Genomic DNA, 27,390 nt, shown 5'->3' with positions numbered 1-27,390 from the left:
TAAAAAGAAGAAAGTCCAGTCATTTGCAACAACATGGATGAACCTGGAGGGCATTCTGCTAAGTGAAATAAACCAGACCGAAAACTGCATAGTATCATTTATATGTGGAATCTAACAAAGTCAAACTCAGAAACAGAGTGGAAAGTGGTTTCCAGGGCTTCCCTGGTGGCGCAGTGGTTGAGAGTCCACCTGCCGATTCAGGGGACACGGGTTCGTGCCCCGGTCCGGGAAGATCCCACATGCCGCGGAGCGGCTGGGCCCGTGAGCCATGGCCGCTGAGCCTGTGCGTCCGGAGCCTGTGCTCCGCAACGGGAGAAGCCACAACAGTGAGAGGCCCGCGTACCGCAAAAAAAAAAAAAAAAAAGAAAGTGGTTTCCAGAAGCTGTAGGGGTGGAGCAAATAGGGAGAGGTTGGTTAAAGGGTGCAAACTGTCAGAAGAGGAATAAGGTCTGAGGATCTAACGTATAACATGCTGACTAGAGCTGAGAACACTATTTTATAACTGAAATTTGCTAAGAGAGTAGAACGTAAATGTTCTCACACACACGAAAAAGGCAAATATGTGAGGTGATGGATGTGTTAATTAACTTGATGGGGGGAATTCTCTGACAATGTATATCAACCATTCACTTTAAATGTCTTACAATATTATTTTTCAATTATATAAATTAAATTAAAATTTGGTTAAATAAAGCTAAAGAACTGAAAACTTAACAGTATAAAGGATGGCATATACAAATTGGAAATCATGTTTAATGTTCAAAACTGCAGATAAGTGAACAATAGCTCTGCTGCTGTGTTCTTACACCCTCAAATTTCATAGTTATAGGTAAACATATCATAGATTAGAATGAAAGAAAATATTTAATAAAGCAACTCCGCAGAAATTAGTGTTTGTCCGACATGTCCTGTGAATGAAGAATCGCAATTTCCTATGTTTCAAATTACAGAGAATTTTAACCTTGCAACACCAAGTTATTAAGTCATTCTTTCCATTTTATACATATCTGAATTAGAGTTTTCTTGGTCAGAATTTCTGACACACATAATTTATCCTTTGAACTATGTGGAGAGCATTTTTCATTATAAATAAAAATATTTAAATACAAATATTTAAAAACCACTTAGAAAAAAGATTTATAGAACTAAAATCTTATTTTGGATAGTATATTTCATAAGCTTATTGTTTAGCAATTATGATATGACCTTTCAATGCACAAAGATAGAAAATACTTGAAAAGAAATGTCCTCTCTGATTCAAGTGAGAACTCAAACTGGTTTGTGGAAAGGACTGTCTTTGTACACTGCATTGCATATATTATAATTCACAAGGTTATATAATATAAAGATGGTATATATATTTTTTACTCCGTGTATTTCCCTTTTGCCTAATCAGGTAGCTAGTAGCATACTCTCAGGGTGGAAAGAAGAAAAGACCCTAATCTGTCTGGCTTGTGCTTCCAAATGCCAAGCCCACTGAGGGGAGAGGAGCCCTTGATGGGAAAGTCATGAGAAAAGGGATAATTCTCAACTTCGGCTGCACCTTACAATCACTGGGGGAGTTTTAAAATACTCATTCTCCCAGCCACACTGTGCACCATTTAGGTCAGTATCTCTGGAGGTTAGAAACAGGAATTATTATTATTATTATTCTTTTTACAGTTCTCCAGGTGATTCCGATGTGTCGCTAAGATCGATGACTATTGCTTTAAGGGAAATAGGAAGGGAAAAGCATTTTATCTGTCTTAAAAAGGAACTTCCCCAGAGTTGAGGAGAGAGAGGCTTATGCTTCCCAGAGAAGCAGGGAATTTGGCTGTGTTCTTGGCAACACCCCAGAGAAGGATGGCTGTATGCTGCCCCCTCTAGGGAGGTAAGACCAGATGGGCCTTAGGAGGTTTCCAGTCTCACAGATGATTCCTGTACACCATGTTTTGTTTAGAGGGAGCAGAGAAGGACCCAATAAGCCACATTTTAGTAACTTGGCCAAGGAGATGAGCAATGACCAGAGATACACGACCCCCCGTCCATGCTTTCTCTTCCTTTGAAATTGCATAAACTCTGGAACATTTATAGGACCCTGAATTTGGGGATTGAGGAACTCCTACTTATTACTGAATTTCCCTACGGCCTGATGAGATGGAGCCCTAAATCGATGTTAGGTTGAATTTATAGAGAATGAGCAGATGTGATGTTTCTTGTAACCCATGCAGGTCTTAATATTCATGGAATGAATGAATGAAAGCACCATTCTCACACACTTGACAGTATAAGAGCAATACATCAAATATTGTCTCTAACAAAACTCAACTTAATTTTCCTAACATTCGGTTGTACAAATATAATCCTTGCATGCTTCTGTACAAAATACAATAATGAGCTAATCCTAACAATGATCAGAATTCAGCATGAGCCAGAAATCAAGACTACAATGATCACAGGCCACTGAAACCGGGCCTGGGAGGATTGTTGAATAGCAGAGGGATCCATCTGTTGATGGTTTATGTGCAGGAGAGCTGGGCAGGGCTTCAGGCTGGTTTTCTTTTAGGCCACACTCCTTAAGCGTGGTTTACAGCTTTCCTCGTGCTGTCCTCAGGGAAGGTCTTGGATGGCTCCAGTAGTTCACTGGGGAGAGTGGGGATGGTAGGGTGTGGGGCAGGTGGTCTGTGAGTTATTAGGTGTAGCATTTCCGTCTTCCTCTGTGAAAAGTTTCCTTCCTAAGACTCTGGGCTCTTACTATGGCTGAGTAGTGGCAGGAGCTGAGGATTCCAGCATGAAAAGCCTCTGTTCAGGAGGATCACCAGAAGGAAAACGGGATGCATCATCTGGCTTTTCAACGTCTGGTGGGAATCTCTTCCTCTGAGCGAGTCTCATTTGCTCAAAGAACAAGTTTGATCTTTCACATGTTAATATATATGTTCAATGGCTCTTCACGTTTTCATTCCAATTTAGGAGACTTTATCACACAAAGATCATTTATGGCATAATTAGCTCATTGTCTACTTTTAAAAAATTTCTCAAACTTGGTTTTCAATTAGGAAGATTGGAACAGTTTGAGATAACTACAGTGACCAGATGGAATTGATATAAGCAAAAGCAAAACAACAACAACAAATGTGAAAATTTAAAGATTTACTTAGGCTGTGTGGTTTTATTAGAAATTAATATGTTATTTATGTTAGACCTTCCGCATATCGGAAATAGCCTGTGCATCTCTATATCTTCACTCCTGCTCCTCTTGAGCTTTGGGGGAGCCAGGGTTGCAGCTTGGGCTCCATTGATATATGTGGGAAAGGGAAGTGAGACCTAGTCCCATTTGCACTAGGCTGAAGGCTAGAACAAGTAACCCTGACTCTCCAGGGCCTGGGCAGTGTGATACCAGGATGGGATGGGGTCAGGAAGGGCTACCGTTCAGGTAGTTCTCTGCTTTGTCCTACATTGTACAGCTCATTAGAGGACAGCAGAAAAAAAAATCAAATCTCTCATTATACATGACACTGGTTTCCATTAGCACAGATGTATACAGATTATTAATATTTGAATTGACATTAAGGAGGATAATTAAGATGGTATTTTGTTTAGCTGGAAATTCTGCCATTTCTTAATCTCTTCCACTTCTACCTTTTGGTTAAGACTCAGCAGTATATGAATAAACTGGCTCTCTGGAAAAAATTCCACCACACATTCCCTCCTATGTAGTGTTTGCCAATATCCATTGTGTAAATACTCCCGCCACAGCCAATGTCAAGCTACCAACCTGGCATCAGTGAACGTGGCGTTGGGAAGAGATACACAAAATTGGCTCCTGGGAAATAATTAAAATGTTCAAGTTTTAATAAAGTCCTAGTAGTTGCTACTATTTCTTATACTAATTGTCTACCAAATTAAAAAAATAATACTTAGTAATGCTGGTTAAAATTTTTGTTTTTAGGTTTAATATAATAGTCTGTCTTTAAACTTTTTCTTTTTTAAAATAAGTTCTAACTTTTAAAACAGAAAAAAAAAAAAAAAAAGGCTCCTGTGAACAGGAAAGGGCCAGTTTCAGCACACCACTGGACTATCCGATCCAGCCAGCTGCATCCTCTGAGGTTGACTGGGGTAGGATCTGACCAGGGTATCGCGTAGCCTATGGCTGTGATGAAGAGGTCTCATTGACCTCAATTCATGTCCCTGCAGCCACTGTGAGGCAGAGCCCTGAAGGGCAGCTTTGAAAACAGCCTCCACCATAAGCAATTTACATTTGTTTTTGAGAAATCAACGTTTCCTCAGGGCAGCAGACTCTGGGAAGTACATCTGTAGGGCAAGTGGTCTTTCTTTTTGCTTCTTTACCACCACTTACTACTTCATTCTGCCTCCTATGATTTTCCGGCTGGCAGTGTACTGGAGGCATACTGGAGTCCATTCACACAGTAGTCGTGACTTCCAGGTGCCACCTGAGAGCTGTGTAATCTTGGGCAATCCACTTAATCTTTCTAAACTCTAGTTTTCGTATCTTTAAAATGGAGATGTGATTGACACTAAAGTGTCGTTGAAAGTATTGATTAGGATAACACACAGGGTGGGCGAGATGGGTGAAGGGGGTCAAAAAGTACACACTTCCAGTTATAAAATAAACAAGTCATGGGGATGTAATGTACAGCACGGTGACTATGACTATAGTTAATAATACTATATTGTGTATTTGAAAGTCACTAAGAGGGTAGATCTAAAAAGTTCTCATCACGGGGAAAAAAATTCTGTAACATATGGTGACGTATTGTGGTGATCATTTTGCAATGTATACAAATATTGAATCATTATGTTGTACACCTGAAACTAATATAATGTTGTATGTCATTATACCTCAATTAAAAAAAAAGGGTAACACAAAATACTGAGCATGTAGGAGGGAGTAAATAAATGGTAACTCTTATTCAATATTCCTGATGTGCCCCTGTTTACTTCCGGGCCTGATCATGCTTCTCGTGCTTCCCTTTTCTTGGTGTGTCTCTTGGTTGGCTTCCATTATTTTTGTGTGAGCATCTTTCTCCTGCATTATGGAGCAGATCTTCCTCAAAGGCCTTAGAGCATCATTTGCCAAAGTATGTTTCCAGAGCACATTAGTCCTAAGAGCTGCTTTGTGATAAGAGGTCTATGTTTGGGCTTCCCTGGTGGCGCAGTGGTTGAGAGTCCGCCTGCCGATGCAGGGGACGCGGGTTCGTGCCCCGGTCCAGGAAGATCCCACATGCCGCGGAGCAGCTGGGCCCGTGAGTCATGGCCGCTGAGCCTGCGCGTCCGGAGCCTGTGCTCCGCAATGGGAGAGGCCACAACAGTGAGAGGCCCGTGTACCGCAAAAAAAAAAAAAAAAAAGTCTATGTTTACATGATCTTAATGATTAACAAAGCTGATTATATTATATTGGTGAAGACTCATAGTGCACATTAGTATACTAAATTCTCTGAGCAGTCCTGCAGGAAAAAAAAAATCCATTGTAGCTTTATTTGATCCAGCATTCTCAAAATTATTTGACTACACTCCTTTATGTGTGCATGTATGAGGATAAGTAAAATAACTGTTAACATCCTGAGGCACCAGGGTTCTGCAGAATGCGCTTGCAGCAATGCTCTCTTGAATGATTCAGAGTAGGATGAATGTCTTCCCCACAGGTAGGGCACACGATGACATGTAAACAGCTCTCTCACTGAGAAAACCTTTGTTCCTCAGAGGGGCTGCAGAAGTGCTAGAAGGATGACTAACATCCTTCTAACTGAGGGAGAAAAATCAATACATTTGGTGGATTTGCCTTCACTGGAACAAACTGAAGCATTTTTACTATGTTATCTCATTGAATTATTATATATTAAAATATGTGTGATATCAAGGGAACTTATATTTAATTTGTAGTTATACCATTGGAGTTCCAAACACCATAATCACAAGTTTATTAAGGAATCTAAATGCCATTGAATAATTATCTTCTAAAAGTGAGCTTCCAAAAATACCAGCTAAGACCTATAAATACAAGAAGTCACTTAATACTAATTTCTTAAATTTGTAGGTGACTGCCTCAGTTTCAGTTTTTCTCAGTTGTCAATGAGCTGCCCTTCTAGAATTTTGTTGATGACATATGCAGTCTGATAATTCCTGTCCATGTTCTTTTTCTACTAGGCACAATTGCAGTGCACCTGTGAAGCAGTTTTTATTTCAACAAACCCAAAAGTAATTAAAAATTGGAAAGCTATAAAATTGGAGTTTGAAGAAGTGGGCTATGCTTGGAGTGCTGTTGTTAGGAAGTGAACATCCCATGAAAGGGACAATTAGGAAGGAATTGATTTCGTATTCCTCAAGGTAAGAAAAAAACACATTTTTTTTCCTTATAAAAAGATATTGGATGGTAGCATTTTCATGTGTGAAATTTGAAAATACTTGTTAATAAGCTTTTTGATTTCTGATTCAATAGACTTTGAAAAAATTTAATGTCCACATTTTCCTTCTTGGTTTTACGTTTATTAATGTAAAATAATGTGGTATTTCTTGCTTGGAGGATCCATCAGTGCTATTCAGTGTAAGATCAGAGGTGAAAGTTCAGATGGAAATTGTGCTAAGCAGTTTGGAACAATTTTGAAGAAGTGAATGAGCCTTATTTTCATGTGTAATTAGTAGATTTATTGCAGTCCAGATTCTAATCTAGTTTCAAAAGTAAATAAATTATTCATTAAATGCAAATGGTTGTATTGTGCCACTGTTTTTTCCCCCTACTATGCCATGGTTAGAGAGAGGAAGCATTATTTTTTTTTCAGTTACTTAAGAATATTACCAAGATGTCAGCCTCTGAGCGATGCCTGCTGGCGGCATGCTGAGAACTAGCATGGAGCTGTGACAGTCGCCATGGCCAACAATTTAAAACTTGATTGAAAAACTCGTAGGCATGGCTTACGGAGAAGGAGAGCCTTCTGGGAGTAGACGGCAAGGCGGAACCAGGGTTTGGAGCCATGTGAGTTCCGCAGAGTGAAGCAGGTCAAACAAAGGAGGGTTTTATGATTGGAACAAGGAGTCATTAAGATACGACATCTGCAGCAAACAGAGGCAGTACAAGGCTGGGTGTCGGGATGTAGGTAGGGAAATTGATCGCGCAGCAGGACTTGCAGGGTCTGGGTGGGAATCAGGAATCCTACAGTGAGTCTGGATTGTATGCGTCACTGGCCTGTCGGTGGTCCCAGTCCTCCCGTGCCCTTCCCCAGCTCTGCTCTGTGTCCCAGGGCCCACCCGCTCAGACTTCCTTAATCACTGGCTTCTGGTAAGGCTTGGCCAATGGGAGGAAGTTGAGGGAGGTGGGAGAGAAAAAGCCATTGGTTTTGTCTCCTTTGTAGTTCCAGGCACTGCTGGAGTCCCTCATTGCAGGTCCAGCTCCCACCCCCAGGTCCAGGCTCTGGGGCTCTAGTAACACCTCCTCCCTTTGCTCTCAGTCAGATGGGTGGTAGCAGCTTCTTGTAGTGTTTAATTTCTGGGATGCCTTATCACCCCATGTTTCAGCACTCCTTACTGCTTATATCTGGCTGGCTTCAATCATTTTTATTATCTACCTGGACTTCAAAGGCACTTGAGTTTCAGATTCCTGGTCTGAATGCCTATAAATGTTTGAAGGGCTTGTCTATGTTTTACTTATTCTTTTAAATTGAGGTATAGTTGATGTACAATATTGTATAAGCTACAGGTGTTCAATATAGTGATTCACAATTTTTAAAGGTTATACTCCAATTATATTTATTATAGAATATTGGCTATATTCCCTGTGTTGTACAATATATCCTTGTAGTTTATTTTATACATAATAGTTTGTATCCCTTAATCCCCTGCCCTATATTGTCTTACCCCTGTGTTGTCCCTCCCTCCTTCCCTCTCCTCCTTCCCAAACTAGAAACACTAGTTTGTTCTCTATATCTGTGAATCTGTTCTATTTTTGTTATATTCACTAGTTTGTTGTATTTTTTAGAGTACACATATAGGTAATATTATACAGTATTTGTCTTTGTCTGACTTATTTCACTTAGCATAATACCCTCCAAGTCTATCTATATTGTTGCAAATGGCAAGATTTTCTTCTTTTTTATGGCTGAGTGGTATTCCATTATACTTATATATACCTCAGCTTCTTTATCCATTCATCTGTTGATGGACATTTAGGTTGCTTCCATATCTTGGCAATTGTAATTAATGCTGCTATGAACATTGGAGTGTATGTATCTTTTCAAATTAGTGTTTTTGTTTCCTTCTGATATATACCCAGGAGTAGAATTGCTGGGTCATATGGTAGTTCTGTGTTTTAATTTTTTGAGGAACCTCCATACTGTTTCCCATAGTGGCTGTACCAATTTACATTCCCACCAACAGTGTACGAGGGTTCCCTTTTCTCTACATCCTTACCAACGTTAGTTATTTGTATTCTTTTTGAAGGAAAACACGACAATTCAAAACCTATGGAATGCTGCAAAGCAGTTCTAAGAGGGAAGTTTATAGCAATACAAACTTAGCTCAGGAAATAAGAAAAATCTCAAACAAACAACTTAACCTTATTGTCTTACTTATTTTTAAATATCCTTGCTTAGCAGTGCCTGGCACACACATGAGTTCACAAATGTTTGTTCAAGGAATGAATGGATGAAGCGGGTGTGGGTGGAGGAGCCATAGCAACCTCTGACTGCAGATCAGGCCTTGGGTTTGGGAATAATCAGGTCAGAATGGGGTGTACAGAGCACTGGAGCTCAATATTCTTGGACGGCTGCTTGAACTGATGCCGGGATGGGGCAGCTTGGGCATCGCCTGCTCAGAAATTTTGCCGTCTGTTCCTCCAAGGCAACTCAGGGGAATCACTGCAACTTCATGAAACAGTATTACAGGTGACTGGGGTAGAGCCAAGTCGTCACATGAGTGTAGTGACACAGACTGGCTCCAATCCCAGCTCCCGTCGGGGATGCTGCATTAGGTACTTCTCTGAACCTCTGTCTCCTCATCTGTAAAATGTGGATGATTCTGCCCGTCTAATAGAGCTATTTTTAAAAAGTATATAAAGTGATTAGAACGGGTTAGATGTTTAATAAGTAGTAATTATTGTTATCCTCTTTCAAAATAAATTGAAGGTGTCAGATCATGAATTAGCGGCCTGTTACAAAGGCAAGTTCTAAGAGAAGGCATCTGTTTCATGGAATAATTTCAGTATTTTTATTTCTAGTGTTACCAGAAAGGACAGTATTATTCTAAAATATTAAAATACATGCATGCACATGAACCTGACTACCTATAAATAGAACTTCATTTGGTTAGAAACATGTTCCAAATTGCCATATAATACATTAATTTTAACAACTAGACACAAGATTATTCAAAAATGCACATTTTTTAAATCTGACAATCTTATTTCAAATCATTTTTTATCTTATTTTTGATATTGTTTATTTCAGTATTATATTTCTTTTACGGAAACTCAAAGTGGTTTACAAGTTGCATCTTATTTTAGTGAGTCTGATGTACTATCTGTATAATAAGGCCATTTCTGCATTTTTAGCTACGATGGTTTGTTTATATGGTTTGTTTATATGGGTACGTATAAAATGGTTCCTCACAAAAACTTGTAGAAGAGATATATATATATACATATTCTTATCATTTTAAGAATCAGCCCATTTAGCAAAACGTTGCCTTTGTTATAAATCTTTTTATATCTATGCATATATATAAACACACGATTTTTGTGTATATCACAGTGTTTATATATATTTTAAACCATATATATATATATATATATATATATATATATATATTTATTTAACACAATGGCATGTTTTTTCTGAATGCCAGGACAGTAGGTTTCTGTTTCTAGGGGAATTGAATAAAGCATTTGGATATGTGAATGGCAGGAAGTCCCTCCTTCCTTTTACCTCTTTTCTATTTCTTCATATCCCCTAAAGGAAGTGATTCTCTGACCAGATTTCAGGACTCTGATTGGGCTGCATTTAGTAGGGGAGCCAGGCAAACAGTATTGAAAGTATTGAAAGGGATGCCTCCCTTCTTTTCTTCTTGCCTCCAGGCATGAGAGGGTACTTAAGATAATCATGGACTCCTTTGGGCTTACTATTGTGCTTTTTTCCTCTCTCACAAAAGCACTTAGGTGCTTGGGAATTCTCTCGCTGTTTCAGGCTGTGGTTGGTGAGAATACTGAGATTTAATAGCGACAGAGAGGCTCTTCTCTGACTCAATGCCTAGGCTAGGCGCTGCAGTCTAGATTTATCACAGATGCCTGTGCTGCAAGGCCTGTGCCCCCAGCTAACCAGACGGTGGCAAGTGGATTTTCCATGAGCTGTGACCTTACGTGGTAGCTCTTCCAGGAACCTGGGGCGAGAAGAGCTGACCAGGCCAAGGCAGGGTTTGGTCCCCACCCTTGATGTGTAATACTGTTGAAGCCTCCTTTGTGCTTTCAGATGAACAAATTAATTTTGTTCATCTGTTAAAATTAAATTCTAAGTGTCAATTTTGGTGAAAAATCTGATTAATTCTTTTTGGCTAGATTATCACTGTAGCTTAAATTAAATATCTCAGATAGATGTTAAGTAGTACTAAGTACTAAGTGTATACGGACCTAAGTACCAGGGTAGATGTGCTCAGATTTATCCCTTGACATTGGACAATTATTTTTTCAATCTTGATGTTGCAAATGTCTGGATTACTGTGCTACAGAGATGAATTGACTTGGTTGCTGTCCATTGTATTGTTTCCTATGATTTTATAACCATAACCACTGAATAAATATTTTAAGAAAGTGAACAGTAACTTCTAATTCTGGCAATATAATGAAACAGCTTGAAAAACTCTTCAACTATAAAGTGCTGTAAACACTGGATAAAAATATACAAAATGGGGCTTCCCTGGTCATGCAGTGGTTGAGAGTTTGCCTGCCGATGTAGGGGACATGGGTTCGTGCCCCGGTCCGGGAGGATCCCACATGCCGTGGAGCGGCTGGGCGTGTGAGCCATGGCCGCTGAGCCTGCGTGTCCTGGAGCCTGTGCTCCGTGACGGGAGAGGCCGCAGTGGTGAGAGGCCCGCGTACCGCAAAAAAAAAAAAAAAAATATATATATATATATATATATACACACAAAATGTAACTTGAATGCATGTCTGAGACAGCAAAAAATTAAGAGGAGTCCTTAATTGAAAGAGTGAAAACTTGAATCCAAAGAAGTAAATGACTGCAGAAGGTGGTGGTCCTGTATGACCAAAGGCTTTGGGTTTAGCCACGTCAATGAGCAGCTGAAGGCCAGAGGTCAACAGGAGCTTGAGTTATGCAGGCCAGATGCCCAGTCCTGCTCTTTGTACTCTTTTCTCTTCCTCGTCTGTCCTTTTCATAGGCAGTGTCATTTTACACTGATTCTAGATTATTAGCCCTCAAGGGATCTTAAAGATCACTTTTCGGTTATGTAGGAGGGGACATTGGGGCTCATAGAGTTTCAACGGCTTCATTGGTGGCAGAACCAGGACAAGAACCAATTTTCTTCTATTTCAGAGTCTATTCTACTCTACTACCTTGTCTCTTTCTATTTTCTTTTTCATTCAAAAATGAAATGTGCATGTGTGCGTATGCATGCGTGTGTGTGTGTGTATGTGTACAGATGAGTCTTTTTGGACAGAAGCTTGAACAGATGATATAGGACACATTTAAAATATTTTGGGCTCAAAGTTGATGTGGTGGGAGATGCAGGAGGGCCTAAGGCTGCTGAGGTTGTTACTTCTTTCCCCAGTTCTCCCATGTCTATGGAAGATACTCCTTTAACTGGTCTCCAGGAGGTACAGGCTGGAAGAGTTGGCGCTGCTCATTTTGCCAGAATGCTTTGGGCAAATGGAGTCCTGGGCATCTATTTATAGTTTATGAACCACCATGAGATCATAAGGCCCGATACAGAGCTGTGGCTAACTCTTACCAGCACTACCCCTTTCATGGTGGGTCCTGCATTAACTGTGACAAGATCCCTAGTGGTCTACTCTAACTTCAGAGGAGCTGAAGGATTCCCCAGTCACATTCCACTTCTGAAGGGTAAGTGTTTGAATATGGGTCAAGCAGGGCTGAACAGAGACATTTGAGCCTTCTGGTCAGGCTAGTAATTTGATGTCCTTTCATACTGAGATCTAAAAAAGTCATTCAGTGTTTATTAAGTGGGAATAAGAAAAAGCAGATTTTCTATTCAAAAATATTTCGGTAACAGACTCACTTGTTAACTTCCACTGACCAAAGCAGAATCAATATTGTTAAAATATTCAGCCATATGTTTAGTCTTTTTCTCTTTCCAATTTAGATGAAATAGGTCACTTGTTCTTGGTAAATAGCAGTATGATATGCAATATTTGTCTTGGGATTTTTACTGGAATACTGATTTTTAATATATCATGACCCTTTGGGTTTACTGCAAAACTACCCAACAGAAACAGTTTGATTCAGCATGGTCTGCTTTTATTTTTAATTTTAAACATGCATTTAATTGTTTTACCTCATTTTTTTGGTGCTGCCTACTTTCTTTGGTAACTAGTGCTTTGCAGAAGAGGAAGAAGAAAATGAGGTAAAGGAAAAAGGGGCTTTAGAACCGTCCAAAAGTGATATTTTGAGGAGTGAAAGGTCTAAGATATGTTCAAGATGCCCACCCTGGTGGGTTCTATCAAGATGGAGCCTGAGGTTTGAGGAGTTTCCAGACACCAGGGAGAATCTATAAGACAAGAAAGAAAGAATACCCTGATAGATTACATATTTCTTCTAGACACAAACTTCTTCCTAATAGTAAACTTTAATAGAAATGGATCCTTTTATAGGGACAGTGAAGTTAATATTTTTGAAATACAGTGGACAACATAAAGCTTTTTATAATGGTATATAGAAAATTTAGAAACTTCTTTCACGTGGCCATTTCTTATATTAGACAAAAACTGAGAGCATAACATTAAAATGTCATTTGTTGAAGATGTTTCTTACGGGGTTCAATCCTAGAGACTACCATGTGTAGAGCTTAATAGTAATCTACCTGGGATGAAGATAGTGCTAGAGAAATGGATGGATAGTTCTTTATATTCTTTTCCTTCTGTGTTGCTGGCTTTGAAGAGGACCTGGTACTAAACAATAAAGGTTCGTCTTTCTCAGGTGTTATTGGAGCACTGGTGTTCTGAGGTGCCTACTGAAAAAGACCCATATATTTTGTAGACCAAACAATCAGATAGAGAGAGCGTAGTTCACTGCGAAATCTTCATTCTTACCAGATGAATCCATCTCTGCAAAACAGGGTCCACAGGACTGGTTGGTGAACATGATTAACTTCCTTATCAAGAAATAGCTTTGAATCTATTTGGAGGAACACTTAATTTGTCCCAGAATATGCCAACAAATATAGCCTACCTTATTTTTGGCTGTAAAGCTATAGGATGTTAAAAATCCAGAAAATATTCTTGTAGTACATTCAATTAATCTTGCACTTACCACATTGCCAAACTTAGACATGACATATAAATATTTATGAGGTTACTAACATGGAATCTGGGATAATCTGTATAAGGACAGGGCATACTGTCATCTAAAATTCATCTACAATCTCATAGTATTAAGAGTGACAGGCATATCTTAAATATTAAGAGAATAAATTGTCAATACCTTCAAAGTTCATACACCTACATTTTATACCAATAATTAACATACCTCTCCCTTACCTCCTCCTTGGAAGTAAACTATGTACAAATTAGCAATAAATGGTTAATATGTAAGTTACACATTTGCCTTATGTTTTCATTAAGCAGGTTCACAACAGATGTCTATCAGGCAACATCTTTTTTTTTTTTAACCTTTGAGCATTGACTTTATTTGTGGAGTTTTTTGTATACACAAAAATTTTAATTTTCATATATTCAAATATGCCTTCACATTCTTACATAGCTTTGGGGTTTGCAGTTTTAATTAAACAGGCGTTCCTACCTCCTATATTGTACATGTAGTTTTTTAGATTTGTCTACATTTAACTCTTATTAATTTTCAAAATTTTCTAAATTAAAAAAAATGTTTAACATCTTTATTGGAATATAATTGCTTTACAATGGTGTGTTAGTTTCTGCTGTATAACAAGGTGAATCAGCTATACATATACATATATCCCCATTTCTCCTCCCTCTTGCATCTCCCTCTCACCCTCCCTATCCCACCCCTCTAGGTGGACACAAAGCACTGAGCTGATCTCCCTGTGCTATGTGGGTGCTTCCCACTAGCTAGCTATTTTACATTTGGTAGTGTATATATGTCTGTGCCACTCTCTCACTTCGTCCCAGCTTACCCTTCCTGTTCCCCGTGTCCTCAAGTCCATTCTCTACATCTGCATCTTTATTCCTGTCCTGCCCCTAGGTTCTTCAGAACCATTTTGTTTTTAGATTCCATATATATGTGTTAGCATACGGTATGTGTTTTTCTCTTTCTGACTTACTTCACTCTGTATGACAGTCTCTAGGTCCATCCACCTCACTGCAAATAACTCAATTTCGTTTCTTTTTGTGGCTGAGTAATATTCCATTGTATATATGTGCCACATCTTCTTTATCCATTCATCTGTCGATGGACACTTAGGTTGCTTCCATGTCCTGGCTATTGTAAATAGTGCTGCAATGAACATTGTGGTTCATGACTCTTTTTGAATTATGGTTTTCTCAGGATATATGCCCAGTAGTGGGATTGCTAGGGCATTTGGTAGTTCTATTTTTAGTTTTTTAAGGAACCTCCATACTGTTCTCCATAGTGGCTGTATCAATTCATATTCCCACCAACAGTACCAGAGGGTTCCCTTTTCTCCACAACTTCTCCAGCATTTATTGTTTGTAGATTTTTTCATGATGGCCATTCTGACCGGTGTGAGGTGATACCTCACTGTAGTTTTGATTTGCATTTCTCTAATGATTAGTAATGTTGAGCATCCTTTCATGTGTTTGTTGGCAATCTGTATATCTTCTTTGGAGAAATGTCTGTTTAGGTCTTCTGCCCATTTTTGTATTGGGTTGTTTGTGTTTTTAATATTGAGCTGCATGAGCTGCTTGTATATTTTGGAGATTAATCCTTTGTCAGTTGCTTCGTTTACAAATACTTTCTCCCATTCTGAGGGTTGTCTTTTCGTCTTGTTTATAGTTTCCTTTGCTGTGCAAAAGCTTTTAAGTTTCATTAGGTCCCATTTGTTTATTTTTGTTTTTATTTCCATTTCTCTAGGAGAAAAGGATCTTGCTGTAATTTATGTCATAGAGTGTTCTGCCTATGTTTTCCTCTAAGAGTTTTATAGTGTCTGGCCTTACATTTAAGTCTTTAATCCATTTTGAGTTTATTTTTGTGTATGGTGTTAGGAAGTGTTCTAATTTCATTCTTTTACATGTAACTGTCTAGTTTTCCCAGCACCACTTATTGAAGAGGCTGTCTTTTCTTCGTTGTATATTCTTGCCTCCTTTATCAAAGATAAGGTGACCTGGGCTTCCCTGGTGGCGCAGTGGTTGGGAGTCCGCCTGCCGATGCGGGGGGCGCAGGTTTGTGCCCCGGTCTGGGAGGATCCCACGTGCCGCGGAGTGGCTGGGCCTGTGAGCCATGGCCGCTGAGCCTGTGCGTCCGGAAGCCTGTGCTCCGCGACGGGAGAGGCCGCGGCAGTGAGAGGCCCGCGTACCGCAAAAAAAAAATATAAATAAAACTAAATTAAAAAAAAAAGATAAGGTGACCATATGTGCGTGGGTTTATCTCTGTCCTTTCTATCCTGTTCCTTTGATCTATATTTCTGTTTTTGTGCCAGTACCATACTGTCTTGATTACTGTACTTTGTAGTATAGTCTGAAGTCAGGGAGCCTGGTTCCTCCAGCTCTGTTTTTCTTTCTCAAGATTTCTTTGGCTATTTGGGGTCTTTTGTATTTCCCTACAAATTGTGAACTTTTTTGTTCTAGTTCTGTGAAAAATGCCATTGGTAGCTTGATAAGGATTGCATTGAATCTGTGGATTGCTTTGGGTAGTATAGTCATTTTCACAATGTTGATTCTTCCAATCCAAGAACATAGTATATCTCTCCATCTGTTTGTATCATCTTAAATTTCTTTCATCAGTGTCTTATAGTTTTCTGCATACAGGTCTTTTGTCTCCTTAGGTAGGTTTATTCCTAGATATTTTACTCTTTTTGTTTCAGTGGTAAATGGGAGTGTTTCCTTAATTTCTTTCTCAGATTTTTCAGCATTATTGTATAGGAACGCCAGAGATTTCTGTGCATTAATTTTGTATCCTGCTACTTTACCAAATTCATTGATTAGATCTAGTAGTTTTCTGGTAGCATCTTTAGGATTCTCTATGCATAGTATCATGTCATCTGCAAACAGTGATGATTTTACTTCTTCTTTTCCAATTTGGATTCCTTTTATTTCTTTTTCTTCTCTGATTGCTGTGGCTCAAACTTCTAAAACTATGTTGAATAAGAGTGGTGAGAGTAGGCAACCTTGTTTTGTTCCTGATCTTAGTGGAAATGGTTTCAGTTTTTCACCATTGATAAGCATGCTGGCTGTGAGTTTGTCATATATGGCCTTTATTATGTTGAGGTAAGTTCCCTCTATGCCTACTTTCTGGAGGGTTTTTATCATAAATAGATGTTGAATTTTGTCGAAAGCTTTTTCTGCATCTATTGAGATGATCGTATGGTTTTTATTCTTCAATTTCTTAATATGGTGTATCATGTTGGTTGAGTTTGCATATATTGAAGAATCCTTGCATTCCTGGGATAAACCCCACTTGATCATGGTGTATGATCCTTTTAATGTTCTGTTGGATTCTGTTTGCTAGTATTTTGTTGAGGATTTTTGCATCTATGTTCATCAGTGATATTGGTATCAGGCAACATCTTGAAGTATTTTCTTAAACAAATAACTGTAAATAATTTGAAGTACAAAAGTAGTGATTTAAAAATATACAATTCAAAAAAATATACAATTCAGAGTTTTTACTTTTTCATGTATTTTTTTTTTTTTTTTTTTTTTTTTTTTTTGCGGTACGCGGGCCTCTCACTGTTGTGGCCTCTCCCGCCGTGGAGCACAGGCTCCGGACACGCAGGCCCAGCGGCCATGGCTCACGGGCCCAGCCGCTCTGCGGCATGTGGGATCTTCTAGGACCGGGGCACGAACCCGTGTCCCCTGCATCGGCAGGCGGACTCTCAACCACTGCGCCACCAGGGAAGCCCTTCATGTATTTTTTAAATGAAAAATTTTCCTACCAGTACTTTAGTTTTATCCTAGAAAATTTATTGTCTAAATTCTTAGAATAGCCTCCCAACTAATCTCTCTGACTTCACTGCCCATCCCAATATAATCCATTGCAGTATTACTACTCATAGAGTATGACTCTCAGAATTTTTCTTGAAAAATAATTGAATTACCAGAAAACTATACATATTTAAAATTTGATGAGTTTTGACGTATGTGTACATCAGTGAAACCATCACTACAATCACATAATCAACATATCATCACCTCTAATGATTCCTATGCCCTTTGTGATCCGTCCTTCCTGATTTTCCCAATCCTCACACCCCTGACATTTTCCCCCACCTCCCAGGAAACCACTGATTTGCTGTCTTATGTCACTATAGATTGGATTGCATTTTCTAGATTTTATGAAAATGGAATCATACAATATGTACTTTTTTTGGTCTGGAGTCTTTCACTCAGCATAATTATTTTGAGATTCATTCATGTTGTTGCTTGTATCAATAGATCATTCCTTTTTATGGCTGAACAGTTTTCCATTGTATAGATATACCACCATTTGTCTATCCAGTTACCCGTTGCTAATCATTTGGGTTGTTTCTAATTTTTGACTATCACAAGTAAAGCTGCTGTCAACATTTGTGTACAGTCTTTGATGGACATATGCTCCCATTCTTTCCTCTATTTTATTTTGTTCTCAATCTACTTCTAAACAAAAAGGGATACATTTATAAGAATCACTTTTGCTAGTAATTTACCCTGTTGGAATTAGCTAATTGATGGAAATGGACTGTTAAATTGGCACTGAGTAGACTTACAGGGGTAAAAAGACTAAGCACCCAAGCTCTATCTGTCAATCGCATGAAATCTGTGAATGCAGCTCCTGACAGAGAAAATTCATTTTCTACTCTCTTGCACAGAATCCACCTACATTTTTCTTCTTTATGAATCTTTTACATAATTAGTAAACAAATTACCTCTCATCAGGAAAATCCTTTACATGCAAAGTTATTTTTTTTTAATTTAAAGAAACATGTTGTTTGGGTTTTTATATACCATAATCCCTCTAGCCAAATGTTTGAATGTTATTTTTACATATTTGTGAATCTGGGTTTTTTTATTTTTCATAGCAAAGACCTAAAGAATTTCTAACATTGATTTTACTGGTGCATATTTAATAAATGTCTTCAGTCGCTTAAGTAATGTTAAATCTCAGCCTTTGTTTATATTTCATGAGTGAATGATGCTTTGGTGTGTTTTGCCTACTTAATGAATAATGGCTGAGATAGTTAAGCACATGCCTTTTAGCGAAAAGGAATTGCATTTGGGGATTTTAAGATAGTGTTTGATTTTAAGTGATGTGTAATTAAATTAATAATTAAAAAGTCCACAAAATTTACCTGTGAAATGAATTTATTTTTAAGTTACATTGGTAATTCTGTAAAATCTGAGTTGCCAAGAAGAAAAGATCAAGCCAACTGGCAAAGTATTCTATTTCAGTATATTTAAAAATGAAGTATTTTTAATATTGTACACATATAAGTGAAAGTAGAAAGGAGATAAACATGGATTCAGACTATAGATCTATCTTATTCTTCAGTCCTCAGCTTAACTATTTCCTCCTGAGGCTTTGCCTGAGTTTCTTTTTATTTTTTTATATAATTTTAAAGGTTACTTTCCATTTACAGTTGTTACAAAATATTGGCTATATTCTCCGTTTTGTACAATACATCCTTGAGCCTATCTTACATGCAATAGTTTGTACCTCCCACTCCCCCACCCCATATTACCCCTACACACCCTCTCCAGTGGTAACCACTAGTTTGCTTTTTATATCTGTCTCTGCTTCATTTTTGTTATATTCACTAGTTTGTTGTATTTTTTAGATTCCACATATAAATGACATTATACAGTATTTGTCTTTCTCTGTCTGATTTATTTCACTTAGCATAATGCCTTCCAAGTCCATCCGTGTTGCTGCAAATGGCAAAATCTCCTTCTGTTTTATGGCTGAGTAATATTCCATTGTAAATATATACCACATCTTTTTTATCCATTCATCTGTTGATGGACACTTAGGTTGCTTCAATATCTTGGTAACTGTAATTAATGCTGCTATGAACATTGAGGTACATGTATCTTTTCGAATTAGTGTTTTTGTTTTTTTCGGATATATGCCCAGGAGTGGAATTGCTGGGTTATATGGTAGTAGGTCCCTTCCTTTATTCTGTACCACAACTCTCTATTCATTGCTTTCATAGCATTTTTTTCAATTTGCAATTATGTATATTTTTAGTTTGTTGCTTGTTTATGAGATAAAATATCACTGTTGGGTTTTGGAGGTAAAATGAGCAAAGGTTTGTCATTGAATCTAAATTATATTGGGTACCAAATGTGGGTGGGGTCAAATGGGCATTTACATCAGAAAGAGTATTTGGGATCAAAGAGTTACAGAGACCAGAGCTCTTGGCACAGCTGAGGCACTTGGCATCATAGATGCTGCTGATGTGTAGATTATTGGGAAGAGAGATTGTACAAGTAATGTATAAGCCTTTTCTTTTTTTCTCTTTTTTAGAAGGCCTTTGAGATTTGGGAATGGAATAAATTTTGATACTCAATTTTATTTTCTCCTTTATCCTTTTTTCTCAGTTAGGATGGAAAAATCAGTCCTTTAAAGTATAAAACAGCTAGATCCCTTGTGTATGAGCAAGCACTGCTATGTGAAATAGTTCACATTTAGGCACAGGCAGAGGTGGGCATAGTGAGGCCTGGGTAGCTACACTAGACTACTTGCCCAAATTGCTCTTCTTTATCTTAGTTTAACAAATTCCAGGCCAAAGAGGGACTTGGGTTCTGATCTGTCCAAAGACTTCTGGAGTTGTCCTGCCCTCCAGTCCCATCTGTTCTCATATTGACTCTGAACTGTGGGTTGTGGATTTCAGGAACTCAGACTGTGGATTTAATCATTGAGGTATGGTAGAATCTTATTAATAAAGAGATAAAGAGGAAAGGGGATTATGTAGCAAAAATGTTGTATTCTTGGGTCCATGATAGACAAAAGTCTTAAAGAATTTTACAAACCCGAGGGTTAAGAGAAGATTTAAAAGGCCTGTTTATGAAACATTGTCTACAGGAGTCAGGTTTATTCAGAGACAGTGAGAATAATGACACACGTATCAAGAAACAACAGCTTTAGGTTTTGCTTCAAGAAAAAGTGGAAGATGACAGAGAAGATGCATTGATCAAGACACAATGAAAAGATACGCACTCTCATGAAAAGGACTGTGATTTTAGAGTCCAGGGTAGTTGCAAATGAAAGGGAAAAGAAAATGTATGCATACCAAAATGTTCAGAAAGCTAGAACTAGGAAAGAAGATTCAAGATTTTAGAGGATGACCTAGGGGGACTTCTCCCCCCCCTCAACCCTTTTCCCCCACCCCTCCTGCACAGAGGGAGCCCGGAACACAGGAAACTATTGAAGAATGCTCTTGAAATCTGCAGGCAGGGAGTCAATAATTTAAAAAATTGGGGAGCCTACCCTTAGTGACTGGGACAGCTGCTAGAGGTTATATAAGTTTTGGAGAATTTGATATTGGAAGGCTGGGAAAGTCAGCAGAGAATATGTCAGTCATTAATAAGGGAGTTCTAAGGTGTTGTGGTTAGTACATGTGGGGAAGCAGATTTGGTTCTTGCCATGAGGGAGCATGTTTAGGAAATTTATGGTGATAGGACTCTTAAAAGAGATGATGAGATGTATTAGATGGGAGTCAGACAGCATTTCAGTACAATGAGTTCAGGCATGGATTAGGGAGGGGACTGATGGATGGTGTACTTGTATGTGAAAATTACCCTTTCCAGGGAAGGGAAGGTGGACAGGATTTGTTTTGGTAAATGTGGAACTCATTCATCTCATCTCACTTTCTATAAGAAATCGAAAAGTGCGGAATCTGGAGATAGATGTTAGGAAAACAACCATTTCTGGGTCAGAAAGCAAAGGTCCCAGGGAAGGAAGGAAAAAAGGCATTCTGAACCAACCAACAATAATAGAGCTACATAAACCAAGAAAAATATGCCAGTAGCTAATTTTAAGATTCAGCTAGGTGTGCCCGGAAGAACTCTGAGAACAGCAGGGGAAAAGGGACACTGGAGGGAAAATGTGGCCAAAGGCATTTAAAGTGTAGCCACTGAAAGAGTGACGTATTCTGGGCTCTGAATATTCAAAAATGGTAGGAAGGCCTGGATTTACTGGGCCCTAGAAACCCGAGCTAGGGGAAATAATAGACACGTTTTTCATCAGAAATATGTTGTTTTGTGTGGCTGCCATAACATTACCACACACTGGGGGGCTTAACAAACCAGAAATTTATTCTCACAGTTCTGGAGGCCAGAACTTAGCTTAATTACATCTGAAGAGACCCTGTTTTTTCAAATAAGGTAACATTCACAGGTTCCAGGGATTAGGAAGTGGACAGGTCTTTCGGGGGTGGGCCACCATTTAACCTACTACAGGCCTGGGGAGGACTTGTGCTTCTAGAGTCTACGTGGTAGGCTGGTTCTTGTTGTTACTGCTTTCTCTAGCGTGGTGAGCACATCTGATCAGGTTGGCTTTCTTGTGATAAATTCAGCTGTCCTCCACTGTCTTTGTTTCTTTTCTTTATTCCTGACTCTTCATGGAGGTGATAGATTAGGTCAGCTTTTGTACTGTCAAACTGGCCATCTTAAAATTAGAGGGCGGGAGGGAGCCTCTACAGGAGACAATTTTATATGGGTCTTTGGCGTGTCTGCACCTCTTGCAAGAAGAGGCACTGATATTTTTAAGGATATTTGTATAGTGAAAAGCCTTAGAAGATAAAGATAGTGCCTTCCTCTGGAGCAAAGGGAAGCTTTTTTTTTCTTCCCTAGTACAGTAAAGATAGTCTCCTTTTTGGGCAAAGTTCAGGCAGGTTTACTTGGCAGCCCTTATTAAAAGTTGGGATCCCCTAAGCTTGAGTTTCCTCAGCTGTGATGCAACCTACTGTGTGAGCAGCATCTTTCTGGACTGCCTTGTGATGTCCCAAGGGACCTGAGGATAAGAGTAACGCACATGACCATGAAGCCCAGGCTGTTTGCTATGCAGTGAAGTAACACATCTTTTGTCTCTAACATAAGAATCTTGCATGTTCTGCCAGCATCCATGACACTGTAGCAGGCTAACTTATTAGCTTGCAAGTTGGGTAAAATTCCAGAGCTTTCACCATTCTTGACAGCATCCTTGAGGCCTCCTGGCTTCAGCTGAATTCACTCACTTGACTTGCATAGGTACTGAGTGCGTATCCAACTATTGAAATAGTCAAATTCTGGTTCCCTTTTGGCTATCGTTCCTACTTGTGTGCTTTACCTATAGAACTCCAGGGGAGGAAGGGGTTAGTGGTAGGGTTTTGGGTGACATCTGCTGTTGCAGTGTAATTGGAGCTGGGAGAGTGGGCAAAAGATTAATTGTAGCAAGTTTAAGGCTGAACAGGGAGTTTATGCAACACAAATAAAAGTGTGATTATGTGAAGACATATGTACGAGTGAGTTTATTACAGTTTATAATAGTGGAAATCTGGAAGCAATCTGAATGCCCATCAAGAGGGTTGAATAAAATATAGTATATCCATGCTATGGAATATTATGCAGCTATTAAAAAGAAAGGAGTAAATCTGTATATTTGGTCTCAGAAGATAAACTCAGCACTTTATTAAATAAAAGGAAAGTTGTAGTAAAATAAGCATAGTCTTTTCCTTTAAAAAAACCTCTATATATTTGTATAAACAAAATAAAGACTTTGGGAAGATACATACTAAATTGTCATAGTTAGCACTTATTGCTTTTATAATCACACTACTCAGTAAAAGTGTAAGAAAAAAGTGCTAATAGTATTAAAGTGAGTGGAGGCTGTTATTAAGAGAGGGAAGGAAAGAAACAGGGTGGTATATAGAGTTCAGGGAAGTTGGTAATTTTATATTTTTAAAGATTGGAAGAGAGAAGGAATTTATGGGGAAGTAGGCACTAGACCAGGAAATCCATTCTTCCATCTGTCCTCTCATTGTCCTTTCACCCATCTTTCATCCTTCCATCCCCCTTTGCATTCACCCTTCCTCCCTTCCTCCCGTGACATTTAAGGAGGACAAAATCAGTGCAGGTGATACAGTGATGAAGACACTAAGTCTCTGTTCTTGTGCAGCTCCATTCTAGTGGGGGAGACAAAATATACAAGTTGCCAAATGAATGATATAATTGTAGGTAGTAACAAGGGTTGTGAAGAGACAATAAAGCAGACTGAGGGTCAGTTTATTTTAGGGAGGGCAGGGTGGGGTACCTTAGATAGGATGGTTGAGAAAGGCATTCCCGAGGAGCTGACATTTGAGCAAAGGCCTGAATGACGTGATACGCAAAATCTGATGGAAGATGTTCCACAGGCAGAGGGTCAAGCAAGTATAGAGATCCTGACTTGAGAATAAGCTTATCACAAAATGATGTCAGCAGAGAGAGTTGCAGAGGTGGGCAGGGGCCGCTCCTGGGGTAGGCGATCTAGGTTGTCTTATGGAGATGTTCTCCTTGGGTTGGAGTTAGGCAAGGAGGGAAAACTGTGCTTTTTAATGGGGCGTAGTCAACATTGCTGATTCATTCCATAGGAATCTTTTGTTAACTGGTGACAACCTTCTGGAAATGGGTTGAAAGTCCATCCTATTTCCACAGCACATTTCCTCTATGTGTTCAAAGTAAATGTTCTGTCTTGGCAGCCATCTTTTCTTTGGCTCCATGGCTGTTGAAAGCAAACTGTATAAATAATATTGTGCCAATTTTATTTTGGTCATCTCATCAGGATTGTCTTTTTTTTCCCAGAAAAATTGATATGAAAAGCATGTATTATAATTTAAATGCAAATATCTCCTTGGGTTCTGATACATTTTCCAAAGTTTGCAAGTGGAAATCGCTTCCCAAACAAAGCCAAGAGTGTATTTAGCATTAATGTGCACATGTGGAGTTCATACAACTGTATCAGCACCATTGCTTTGAGCTTCATTAAAAATGGATTAACCTTCCAGGGTGTTTGAGATTAGTTTCTACCGAAGGTCTGCATAGTTCATGGTGTTATGCACTCACCTCTGAAAAATCTGATTTTCTTTTTTATTGGCACTTAAAAAAATTGTAATTTCCGAGTGGTCATCATAAGAACAGTGTCTTATAATAAGTAGGGTTTCCATAATGCTCTGTTGTAAACAAGGGGGGACTGGTTGGAAGGACACATAGTTTGTCCAGTACAAAGAATGATACACAGCAAGGGGGTGGGTTGACATGGAAACTTTTACATTCAAATATTGAGACCCCAAAGCATCGATTAACCCAGGGATGGCTGTGGCAATGTTATAGACACTCCAAATGCCTGACTGTTGGGAGTTTTTCTTTTGGCTGCGGTCTGGTTTATAGGTTACTTTTAAGAGTATTTACTGTTATCTATAGTTTCTCAAGTGTTATTATTTCAAACATTCTTGTAACAAAATGGCTGAGTTATGATGAGAAGTCACTTTAACATGAGCTCTGGTTTTTATGCAGTATCTTTCTAGGTAGGCAACCCCAAGTGCATTCTCAATATAATGCCATTTGGACGTACAACATTCCAGATGATACCACTGGAGATACCATTCACACTTATCCTGCTTTTTGAGCAATACCCATACTAGGCAAAAATACTTACGAGTTTTCTTTTCTTTCTTCCTCATATGCAATCATACTCTTTTGTGCTACTACCCAACACCACATGCTTTGTATCTCCTGGTGGGAAGAGCTAAATTCCATTTGAAGAGAACCTGCAAAGCTTCACATTGTTGTACAAAAGCCTCAGCTACATGGTAGCCTCTAAATAGGGTCTCTATGACATCTGGGGGTGCTCTTAACCAGGCATGAGGTTTACTAGAGCGACACAGAAGTTTCACAGTCTGTAGAGAACCCAGCCAAGAAGCTACCCTTTCCTTCTCAAACCCAGGATTTTATGGAACTTCCACTGAAACACAAAGAAGACCAGGGACCTCCCAAAATAGGCACACTGAGTCCAGCACAGCACACCCTGAGGCTGCATCATGGAGTACCAGAAGGTGAGCAGACATTCTGTAGATCCCTGCAATAGAAAATAAGGAACTACCAGAACCACACTGAACTTAGAATATGAAATTTGAACAAACTCAGGTGGAAATTCATATTTTTATATATGAATACATGAGATGAGAATCCTTATACAAATTCTCATTCATAATAACTGCTAAAATATATAAGGAAGTGCTCAGTGCATTGCAAACCAGAGTAGACTGTGGACCGCCTTCAAACACAGAAACAGATAAGTGGAAAATGAGAATTCAAGCGGCAAAGGAAGTGGAAATCTGGACAAGACCAGAGCAGAAATATTTTCCTCAGTTGTCTGGCTAAGAGTTTTACAAATCCTTGTTTTATGGTTTATTGTATGTATAATTGTGCTAAAGTTAACTTTTACTGTATTGAATTCTTCCATAGTATTTTTTCATATATTTTTAGAGACCCTGTTGTCTTTACAAAGTGTCAAGTTAAAGCACCATTTTAAAATTTGTTAAAGAATCTGAATTAGGTGGATTTTCAGGTCCAGGAAATCAGAGTGGGTCTACACCTCTGGGTTAATTAGTTGAAAACAAATCCTCTGAAATTAATTTGTCAACAATTAGTTTATCCAAAGACATTTCACCAAATGATTAATTGGCAGGGAAAGAATGTCAAAGCTTGTATAAAAGATAGGGTGGTTTTATTTCAATTCGTTTTTAATCCAATCCACTGTCTTTAACATGTCTCTTAATTCACAGATTTATCAACTGCTTTAATCAAATGAATGTCTTGCATATGCTTGAGCATTGTGAGAGTATTCACTGTCTGAATTGTCAGTCATACGTGTATCTGCTGTTTCCTGGGTCCTAGCTTGGGTGGCCAGTGGAGGTGCCATAACTGGAACAGAGAAGCTGAGTAGAGGCTGGTTGGGGAGATTAAGGAGTTGAGTTCGTGGTGTCATGAATTTGGGTTCGGACAGGATGAAGTTTGTTTTATGCTATTACGGTGTAGGACTTTTAAACTTGATTTTGTGCTAAGGAAACACAAAGATGTAAGTTTCAAGATATTTTGTAATTTAATGCCTTCTTGTATAGAGGGCAAAGAAATTCCGTTTTCCTCTTTTTGAAACTCTTGGAGTTTATTATCATTTTTATTTTTACTTTCTTTTTTCTCATACGAAGAGCTATAAATCTTAATAAGAAGTAAGCCCAAAGGTATATGTCATTGCATTGTTATCTATCAATTTTTGCCTGAAATGTTGGAGTGTGTATTCTCCTTTCTCCTGGGACTCAAGTGAAAGTGCTTAGTAAAATGTAAGGTACTATACAAATGTGATCTATAATTACCTTAAATGTTATCCAGATTTTATAGTTACCAGTCAATCAGGTAATAACAAGCATTTACTAAATTCTCTCAAAGTGGAAAACATTATATTAGGTAGTTGGGGGTTCTGAGGAACAGACAGAGCACAAGACCTCAAAGAGCATTTAGAAGTGAGAGGCAGAATAAACAAACTTGTAACCAAATAGATTATTCTGTGTCTAGTGAGACCTGAGTTATGGTCACCAGGTAAGTGATTTACATGGAACTCAGTAGAGTTCTGGGAGCACTTCTTCTCCTTTTAACATTCAGAATGAAATGTTCAGCTGCAAAACAACAGCTGGAAGTCGACTGTACTTGGATACCTGTGGGATGGTGTGGCTGGATTGGAATGAAAATTCTGCTAGACCCCAAGGATGACGATGGTAACCCCCCCTTAAGTATCTGACTGAAGTTGCAGTATAGACATTGATTTTTCTTTTTTTTTTTTTTTTTTTTTTTTTTTCGGTACGCGGGCCTCTCACTGCTGTGGCCTCTCCTGTTGCGGAGCACAGGCTCTGGACGTGCAGGCTCAGCGGCCATGGCCCACAGGCCCAGCCGCTCTGCGGCCTGTGGGATCTTCCCGGACCGGGGCACGAACCTGTGTCCCCTGCATCGGCAGGCGGACTCCCAACCACTGCGCCACCAGGGAAGCCCTAGACATTGATCTTTAAATCTCATTTGCA

At 38.9% G+C, this 27,390-nt stretch overlaps 1 long non-coding RNA gene across 1 annotated transcript in view; it reads left to right on the top strand.

Annotated features, from left to right (window-relative positions):
* Positions 1 to 27,390, top strand: part of LOC113611173 (uncharacterized) — a 167,853-nt gene that overhangs the window by 113,612 nt on the left and 26,851 nt on the right. Inside the window, exon 2 of the long non-coding RNA XR_003429372.1 lies at positions 6,145 to 6,324. This is a non-coding gene — a long non-coding RNA (uncharacterized LOC113611173). The remainder of the gene's footprint in view (positions 1 to 6,144; positions 6,325 to 27,390) is intronic.

The sequence above is a fragment of the Aethalodelphis obliquidens genome, unplaced genomic scaffold, assembly GCF_003676395.1.
Source record: "Aethalodelphis obliquidens isolate GAN/ISIS:26980383/991018 unplaced genomic scaffold, ASM367639v1 scaffold3, whole genome shotgun sequence".
Lineage (NCBI taxonomy): Eukaryota > Metazoa > Chordata > Mammalia > Artiodactyla > Delphinidae > Aethalodelphis > Aethalodelphis obliquidens.
This window is presented reverse-complemented; position numbering and strand designations above follow the sequence as displayed.